The following is a 10,307-nucleotide window of genomic DNA, read 5'->3' on the forward strand; positions in this document are numbered from 1 at the left end:
GGCCTTATGCAGCATTTGCAGTTTTGTATGGAGAACAGGGTCAGCTCAACATCTATTCATAATTGCCTTTATTACTGTAGGTTAACTGGGGGACACTATCACAGAGCGTGGGATGTACTTTAATAAATATTTCTGCATAATTTATCATTCAAATCAATGACACAATATAGTTAATTATGACTGAACTCTTCATACAGAACTGCCTCTGACATAAAATGGTTAAATGGCAGTGATCAACTAGTGTGTGTGTGTGTGTGTGTGTGTGTGTGTGTGTGTGTGTGTATTATATATATTACACACACACACACACACACACACACACACACACACACACACAGTGAAATATGACTAGAAACAGATTGAGGTAAAACATATCTTTCAAATATAAAATGAGTAAAAAACCTGCATGGTTAAAATATGTGATACAATACTTCTATACCGTAATACAATTTGTGATGGTTACAAACTAGATATGGTTCATCCTATTATATATATATATTTATTTTATATTTGAAAGATATGTTTTACCTCAATCTGTTTCTAGTCATATTTCACAATATATGTTTATCCACTGGCACAATTTACATCTATGTTTGCAGTGCTATGGACTATACTGCACAATCTGGAGTTCTTTCTGCTGCAAGGGCACACTACCCAAGTGTGCGCTGCTCCATTTTTTTTTTCCATGCATATGCAGGGGTCATAAAAAAACCTGTGAAAAAAACCCTGAAGCAGTGCCCATTTGGGCAGCATGTACTGCTAAGAAGTCGAGCCAAGCTGCTCAGAGCTGTGCTGCTGCTGCTGGCCAGGCTCCACCCAGCAGGATCGCTGTGGCTGCAGCTCCAGGAGGCTCCCAGGACCCCAGGTAAGGCTGCTGGGGCCAGCACAGCCTCCCCTGTGCCACCCAGATCAACTTGCCACATGCCAAAACACGCATGGCACAGGTGTTCCCCCGGGACAAGAAGTGTTGGCACAAAGTGCACCACCACTACTTGTCCCCAGGGAACCAAACGTCCATGCACATCTGGACGCACCCAGTGAGGCTACTATGGAATCCAGAGAGGAATTATTGAGCTTTAGACCATGCTGTAAAGCCTACCTGTTTGGGTAGGTATGAAGACAGCTGAGTTTTTTATGGGGTATGATTTTTTTTTTTTTTTTTTTTTTAAGAAGACATTAGTGTTGTATGAGCTGAGGTGCAGAAATTAGATCATCTCCTTTGGTATCAAGAAAGGTGGGTCTTTTCCTACTGCTGTTCATATCCTTTGTGTATGACTTCATTTTAATAGTTTTCAAAGTTACCCTGAACCTCAGCTAGGTGGTTGGGGTTTTTTTGGTCTTATATGTTGAATTTGAAATGAATAAAAGTTTGAATCAAATGAATATTCACTTCCAGTAGCCACCCACTTCTTCAAACATTCTTTGCTATGAAGCTGAACTTGTAAGGAAAAGAATTTAATCTTGCCTTCTAGACAGAAAATACATCATTCAATTACCTATTTTTAATATAACATAAGGCATAATTCACATTAATTAAATTGTATATACATACATACTTATATAAATATTTTAGCAGTTGAGGTCCTATTCTTTAATTTGGGTTTAAAGAAACATCAAACAAAGGAAAACATCTAAACTGAAATAGAGTATTAGTGTGATGCAAAATGAAAAAGCAAGGCACTTAAAACATCAGTTGAATCTGCAGGGGGTAAATTGTCCTTGAAAGGCATAAAGACAGCATAAAGGGGAATTTATAATCTCTCTCTGGGGTTTGACAGTATTAATTTGCCTCAACCATTTTGAAAGCCCTAGCCACATTGACACTTTCCTAGGTGCATCCTAATAAGGGTGATACTGTTTCATTAAGCTAAATGGTATAGAGAACAAGACAATAACTTAGAAGCAATTGCCATAGAATATAAAGGTAATCCAGTATTAATAAATGGCAGTCCAATATATCATATGAGATCAGAATAATTATTTTGTAAATAAAACACAGCACGCTGTCATTTGAACCAACATACATTTCAAAAAGTACACATTGAACAACAGCATTTTCTAAAGCTAAGTGCTAGCCCTGCACTAAAGCACACTTGTGCCCCAGCCAGCCCCTCCACAGCACATGGAGCTGGGGCAGAGCAGCCCCAAACTGGCAGGTGGACCCCTGAGTCTCCCTGGCAGCAAGGGCTGATCCACCCCAGCTCAAACGTGCTGCAGTACCAGGCACATGTGCAAACGTGGTGCCTGGGAACAATAAACTGTATGCAAACTGCACCAGAGTTTATTCAGCCTCATTTACACATGTAGACATGCCCACTGACATTAGTTCCTAGGAACAGCTGTTTGCAGTTTATACAGAGTTTAGTAGCAAAGGTGAATTCCTTTCTTGGAAACAAGGAAAAGAATGAACCACATTCTATTTTGAAGATATTAGATGTGGGAAATAATTTGCTTTAGAAAAAGCAAATTAGAGACAGAATAGAAAAGGTCAACAAAAGATACTGAAATCACAACTTTGGAGAAAAGGCTGAAAGAAGTAGTTCTGTGTTGTCTAGAAAAAACAAGACATGGGATGGAAGGGATACACAATAACAGGTTTCCGATGAATAAGTTAAAATAAGTTAAGGCAAGCAAGCAATCAACTGTTTTCCATGGTCACTGGGCAGAAGACAAGAAGACAGATGGATCTGCAGCAAGGAAGATTTAGTTTGGATGTTTGAGAAAACTTTCTAGCTGCCAAGATAATAAAACACTGGAACAGGCTTGCTAGAGAGGCTTTTAAGACCAAGTTAGACAAACACCTACCTCGGATAATCTAGTTATACTTGATTCCACCTGAGTGTGAGAGGGATTTGACTAGCTGAATTCCTGAAATCTTTTCCAATATACAGTTTTCCTATTGTGCTTATTCTATCTAGACTAACCCAGTAAAAGTTTCCCTTCAGCCTATAGTGGGCCAATTAATTACTTACAGAGAAGAAAGTTGGACCTGTTTTGTTTGACACCAAAGCCAGGGTAACTGTCCATTTATTAAGGCTTTCTTAAAGTAATTTCCAAAAGGTCATTTCAGGCACAGGATAATTGCTGCCATCTGATTTCAAAGATTACAAAAGCCAGCCAAGTACATGATGTACACTCAGGGTGAGCTTTCAGCACCCTGTAGAAATAAGGAGGCTGGATCCTTTGATCGCACTCCTTTTTTAAGTTTGAATGTGCCAAACCCTACACTACATCAGCATAAGGTTACCTTGCCTTTGATTCAGCAAAATGTGTCAGAGATTGCAGTTTTCAAAAGATACATTTTGATCTCAATGAACTGAATTTTCAGTAAATTCTCAGTCAGTTCTGGAAGGAATTGTGTTTCTCTCCCCCCACATTTGTATGGTGCCCAGAACAATAGAGTCCTAGTTCATGACTAGAGCTCTTGCCTGCAAGAATGAAACAGGAAACATTACTTATGGAGAAAAATCATATCTGAAATATTGGTCTAAATCCAATGCTATGCTGGAGATACTGGACAACACACAGAGTACAAGATTTCTTACAGCATTCTACATGATAGTTTTCTGCTGCTTTTCATCCTAGTGACTTTCCATAGCGAACATATGTGATAGGTGTAAAATAGATGATGTCAGGACTGTCCAATTGGCAGCTCCCACGGGCTGACATGCAGCCCCCTAACATGGGATTTGTGTCCAGCAAAGCCAGCCTTAGGGAAAATAGTGCGCTGGGTAAACTTGCATTTTGGCACATCCCTCCGGTGCCTCTCCCCCACAAGTCACCGGCACCATAGGTGACATGTGGAGGGGGGCATGTGCACCCCCTAAAATTGGTCACCGCCAAAGCTGCCGCTGGCTTCTATGGGCGGTTGCTGCTCCCTCCCCCCGCCCGGCCACCAGCAGCTTTGGGCGGTCCCCACTCACCACCACCAACAGCAGCTGCGGGCAGTGCCCATTCACCACCACCGACAGCAATTGTGGGCAGTCCCCATTCACCACTGCCAACAGTGTGGAAAGCAATTGCGGGCAGTCCCTGCTCACCACCACCAACAGTGCAGACAGTGACTTCGGGCAGTCCCTGCTTGCTGCCTCCGCCAGCACAGATGGCAACTGTGGGCAGTCCCTGCTCGCCACCAGCCACTCGCCACCCCCGCACGCTGCCAACACCACTGCCACCTGTGGGTGGTCACCGTGGCCCCCCCCAGTCTCCGGGGGCATGCGCCATTCATGATTAGCACTGTGCCTGTGGGAGCAGGGGGAGTCTTTGGGGGTGGGGAAGTATGTGTGAGAGGGGATTTCAGGTATATCTGTAAGGGGGTTGCATGTGTGTGGGGCACATATGCCCCAGCAGTGGCAGAAGACCCCTGCAGAAGACCTATCATGGGGCAATGCATGTCAACTCACCCAAGATTCTGGTCTGGTGCCAGGCAGTGGGGCCGGTGGGGGCTCGGTGCAGGGTGACATGAAGGGCAGATGGGCAGGCAGCAGGCAGGGATGCCCACACAGCACAGCCAAAACCCAGTTGCCACCACCCAGCACCACCTGGCTTCCCACGCTCTCACCCTTGGCAGTGGTGGTGGTGGCCAGAAAGGGGCAGGGGAGCTGCAGCTTGACTTCCAGTAGGTCAGTGATTGTGAAGCCCTTGCCACACAAGCTGGAGCTGCCCAATCATGCTGCCTTTTCACTGGGCACTGCCACCTTGCCCTTGGCCCAGCCTTTGGTGCTCTCCTCTCTGGCAGTGCTTGCTGCCACCACCACTGTCTGGGGGCATTTTATTCCATTGCCCAGCCCCCAGGATTAGCTGCCACTGAAGTACCCACCCCACTGCATGAGCAGCAGGGAAGAGCAGTGCACAGTGAGCATGTATGTGTGATGCCCCCAACTACAGCACCCAGGGCAGTTGCTTATGCTGCCCATCCCTAAGACCAGCTCTGCCACCCAGCCACTGGTCCCCACTTTGCCTTTAATGCAGCATTAATCAAGGGATCCAAACTCCTCCTCCATTACTTGATTCTGCTTCCTGCATCCACTCCTGGAGGCCTAGGAAGGGGATATAGTGTCCATGTTGCAGATGCAGCTGGGGAGCAGGTTGGGCTGCTCTTACTATGCATATGGCTAGAGGGTGGGGGAAGCTAGGCTGCCTGTGCTGCATGGATGGCACAGGGCAAAGCTGCCTACATAGCATACCTGGCCAGGAGAAGGGCGAGAACAGGAGCAGGATGCAGCTTGATATTTGGTGGTGGAGAGACAGGCTTCCTGTGCAGCAGAGATAAGTGTTGTGGGGAATAGCACCTGCATGGCAAGTAGCATCTGGCTCCCCCAGTTTGCATTCCATGTTGCATGTGGTCATCAACTTCCCAGAAGTTGGGCATCCCTGGATTATGGTAATAATATATTTTAGTTCTTGTCACAGACTATATTTCAATAACAGCTTTAGAGGGATATCTCCAGGGAGTTTGATTTAGCCTAATGCTAGTGAATGTTAATGACTGAACTCTAATACAGTCAAGCCCAGATAGTATGCAGGATTAAGTTCCTAACAGAGCCTTCCCCCAGCACCCTGTGAAGAAGATAAGGGTTTTCAGAGTATCTGGGGATATTCAGAGCTACAGCAAACTGCTGTGCAGGACCACTGAGCTGCTTCAAATATTTACTGTAGCTTTTATTTCAAAGGGTGCCACTTCTCGGATCAGCTGTATGAGACTCCTGATGAGCTCCAGCTGATTAAGGAAGCAGCCTCCTTTGAAGTAAAAGCTGTAGCAAACAGCTGAGCAGTTCATTTGTAATTCAGCAACCTGCTGCAAATGAAGTGGGTTTGGAATCACTCAGATGCAAATGATCCTTGTTCAACTGTATAAATTTAGCAAGTGACAAGTAGGATAATGTGTAATCTCATAACTCAGGAAAAGGCAGGGAGACTTTTTGCTCTCAAAAGGGCTTTATTGCAACTGCTAACACACACACACACACCCACCCACCCACTCACCCCTAACAACTTCCTGTTGATGTCATCATGTCCCTCAGGAAGGGAGTTAAGCCTTAGTGCTATAGGTATTACTATTTCAGGCATGATGCAAAGATGCATTAGGAAGAGGAACAGTGCAAGAAGCCCTTCCCTGCATATGACAGTTCAAGAATCTCAGTATAACTGTGGACCTCCAGCAGTCAGAATCATAGCAGATATGTAATCAGGGGTTGCATCTACATGTGCACTTTACTGCAGAGATGATTAATTAGCTTCACAGTAAAGTGTCATTGTTTACAAGTGTACCCATATTAGGGCGCAGTAAATTAACTAACTCCACTGTAGGATAGTACTGTCCAGGACAAGTACTATCCTACAGCAGATTAGTAACATGCACCAAAATGCATGTGTAGACAGTGACCAGGACTGGCTGGTGCATGAGGGTGCTAAAGTGTGGGGGCTTCCTGCCTGCTAGCCCCACACTGGAGCACCTTTGTGCCCCAGCCAGCCCCTCCACAGCACACTGAGCTGGGGTGGAGCACCCTGGGAGCCCCCTGCCAGTCAGGGCTTCTCCACCCTGGCTCAACATGCTGCCATCCCAAGCACACATTTAAATGCTGCACCTGGAAGCAATAAACTCTAGCATGAACTGTGCCAGAATTTATTGCTACATGCTAATTGTACATGTAGATGCACGCAGGGAGTTTTAGGTGCATGTCTTAAAAAAAAAAAAGATATAACTAGAGTCAATTACCACTATACCAACATTACCACACCTTTCTTACCCTAGTCATTGTTTTTCAGCTTGAGCATTGCTACTGATTTGAATGGTGGTGGCATGGACCATGAAAAATGATTTTCCCTCCAGTAGTTTAAACTATGTAAGCATAATAGGTTAAAACTAACATCATGCATTCCTACAACCAATAACAAAGTTATTGGAAAGCTCTGCAGTTCTTCTACTGTAGGCATTGTACTTGTAATTGTCCTCTCTCAGAAGCCAGCTACATTTTACACTAGTTCAATTCTGTGAGCAGTTCCAGTCTAGCCCCATTTATTGCAGTCCCCACCAGTAGTCTGGACTCAAAATAAGACAAAGGTGATTCTTCAGTTTTAAGACAAAGACAATTGTAACTTAATGACACCCCACATACAACAGCCTATAGGACTTACTTCTATTAACTTCAGTTTCAAATCTAACACTTACGGTTAACTAGAACAACTCAGAAAAAAAATGATTTAAATCCAATCTTGATTTAGAAATACTCAGCAAAAGAGAATCCACTACAAACCTTGGTAGGATCGTCCTTATTTCTAGTCCAAATTTCTCTACTTTCAAATAGTTTCCAGCCATGGTTCCTATTATACATTTGTCTGCTAGATTGAAGAGCACTCTGTTACCAAATTTCTATTTCCCATGTGCATGCCTATAAACTGATCAGATCATGCCATAAACTTCAGTGAGAAAATAAATAAAATGAGCTCCTTAGGTGCATCCACACATACAGGCATGTGCGCTTGCAGCAGCTGAAGTAGGAGTGGCACAAATCTGAGCTGCGGATTTTGGCCTCAGCGCACGTGCCTGAACATGCACTTTGGCGTGGGGCAAGTTGTGCCACTGTGGGCAAAATAACCCTGCACAGCTCCTCCCAGATCTGCAGCGAGTGGCAGCTAGAGCCTGGGGCCAGCACCTGCGCTGGCCCCAGCAGTATAAAAACCTGCCCTGGCAAGCATCTCAGGGCTATCTGCCCTCAGGACCTTCTAAGGCATGGCCACTTGGTATCTGGGGACACTAGCCCTTGTGCCAGCTGGACTGCTGAAGCAGCCCTAACCTGGAGTGCCCCTCCCCCTCTACCCCCTGCAGCAGTCTGGCAGAGGGGGCTGATGCCTGGGTGTGACCTGCTGCACACCTGCGACAGCTTCTGCCCCCTTGGACCTGCAGACCCAAAGCTGTGCCCTTGCCAGACCCGGATGGGGTGCCACCGCTCTGCCATCTGGGCAGCTATCACCCAGAAGATGTGCTCCTTGTGGTGGCCCACTTCAAACTGTTAAAGCATGTCCCCTTGGCCCCAAATGGCCAAGAGATCAGCCACCTCATCTGCCTTCCAGTTGGATCCCCAGTGTTGGCCCCGAACAGGCTCCTCTGCACAGGTGTCGCCACTTGTCTCACCAGCAGAGATCCTGATGCTCCCTGTTTATGAATTGTAAACACTCTGATAAGAAACCCAAATTCTCTCATTAAAATACCCCAAACAGTGTTCTTCCTCTGTTAAAATGAAACATCACTATACATAGAGTGACCAGTTGGGCAATTTTTTTATTGATATATTTACAAGCATAAAACAATTTGGAGGTGGTTGTGTGAGTTTGTGGGTGGGTGTAGGGTTTGTGGGGGTGAGGTTTGGGGCGGTATGGGTCTTGTGCAGGAGCTTGGGGGCTGTGGCTGGGTATGTGGGAGAGAGGTTTGTGGGAGTGGCTTGGGGATGTGGGTATGGTGGGTAGATTGTGGTGGGACTGTGGGGGTCTGCTTCCCCACAGGGTGCAGCCCCCCCACACAACACACGAACTGCCTCCCCCCACAGGTCCCACAGCTTCCCCCCACAGGGCACCCCCCCCCCCGCAAGGGACACCTGCCTATCCACAGGGCCCTTGTGCCCCCCACAGGGCCCACATATGCCCCTCACAGGGCCATTGTGTGGCCTGCACTGGGCCACAGCCTGCCCCACACAGGGCCACAGCTCCCCCCACAGGTCCCACAACTCATGCCCACAGCAGCAGTGGCCATGGGGTGCTCAGGGCCCACTGTGGCCAGAGCCCCCAGTGGTGCAGCGCATCCCTGATCACCTCACAGCCAGCACTGCCTGTGTCTCTCAGTGCAGGTGTGGCCCAGCATGGCCCCACGTGGGGCCATGCAGCTTCAGGCAGCCCCAGGGCCACTCGGACTGTCACCTGAGGCCCGGCCTCACTCACAGGGACTGTGCAATGGGCTGAGTTGGGTCCTGCCTCCACAGGCCCTGCACACCGTCAGGTGGGGCCATTTCCTTGGAGGAAAGACTTGGCTCAGCACGACGCGTGGTCCCTGCAAGCACATCCGGGCCCTAGGTGACAGCCTGAGTGGCCCTGGGACTGCCTTAAGATACACAGTCCCATGTGGCTCTGCACTGAGCTGGGCCGCACCCACACTGAGAGGCATAGGCAGTGCCGGCTCTGAGGCAAACACGGACATGCCACACCACTGGGGGCTCTGGCCACAGTGGACCCTGAGCGCCCCATGGCTATTGCTGCATGGGTGAGCTGTGGGCCCTGTGGGGGACCCACACCCCCCAACCAACCCCCTCACCCCCAGTCCCTACTTACCAGGGACAGCTCCCGGGTCACAGCCTTGCACCGCCCTTGCTTGCCCTGCATGCAAGGCAGTGTGCTAGGGCAGCAAGGGGCACTATAGAGATGCTCTAGCCAGATGCAAGAGCATCTTTGGAGGTCCAAGACCCAGCTTGCCTCAGGGCACAATGAGAAACTGTGCCCTGTGCTGCTTTTTTCCAGGGTGTTTTTATTTGATTCCTGACAATCCAGATATCAAATCTTGAGCCTGCACTGCAAATATGTAGTGTGAGGAACATTTTTTTGTTCTCAGCATGCCTCTTGTGGCATCTCCAACTGCTTTCAGATGCCGCAAGAGGCATGTGCGCACTCGTCTGGACACACCCCTCAAGTCCCAGACTAAAAATACTCATATACTTAGACTTCAGGAAGGCCTTCGATACAGTATCCCACCCCATACTGGTGAACAAGTTAAGAGGCTGTGACTTGGATGACTACACAGTCCAGTGGGTGGCAAACTGGCTGGAGGGTCGCACCCAGAGAGTCGTGGTGGATGGGTCGGCTTTGACCTGGAAGGGTGTGGGCAGTGGGGTCCCGCAGGGTTCGGTCCTTGGACCGATACTCTTTAATGTCTTCATCAGCGACTTGGACGAGGGAGTGAAATGTACTCTGTCCAAGTTTGCAGATGACACAAAGCTATGGGGAGATGTGGACATGCCGGAGGGCAGGGAACAGCTGCAAGCAGATCTGGACAGGTTGGACAAGTGGGCAGAAAACAACAGAATGCAGTTCAACAAGGAGAAATGCAAAGTGCTGCACCTAGGGAGGAAAAATATCCAGCACACCTACAGCCTAGGGAATGACCTGCTGGGTGGCACGGAAGCAGAAAGGGATCTTGGAGTCCTAGTGGACTCCAAGATGAACATGAGTCGGCAATGTGACGAAGCCATCAGAAAAGCTAATGGCACTTTATCATGCATCAGCAGATGCATGACGAATAGGTCCAAGGAGGTGACACTTCC

General features: G+C 47.8%; 1 long non-coding RNA gene across 1 annotated transcript in view; it reads right to left on the reverse strand.

The window, feature by feature from the left end:
- Positions 1-5,298: 5,298 nt before the first annotated feature.
- LOC102385396 overlaps positions 5,299-10,307 on the reverse strand; it is a 59,136-nt gene continuing 54,127 nt past the window's right edge. Inside the window, exon 3 of the long non-coding RNA XR_322924.1 lies at positions 5,299-5,373. This is a non-coding gene — a long non-coding RNA (uncharacterized LOC102385396). The remainder of the gene's footprint in view (positions 5,374-10,307) is intronic.

The sequence above is a fragment of the Alligator sinensis genome, unplaced genomic scaffold (genome assembly GCF_000455745.1).
Source record: "Alligator sinensis unplaced genomic scaffold, ASM45574v1 scaffold297_1, whole genome shotgun sequence".
Taxonomy (NCBI): domain Eukaryota; kingdom Metazoa; phylum Chordata; order Crocodylia; family Alligatoridae; genus Alligator; species Alligator sinensis.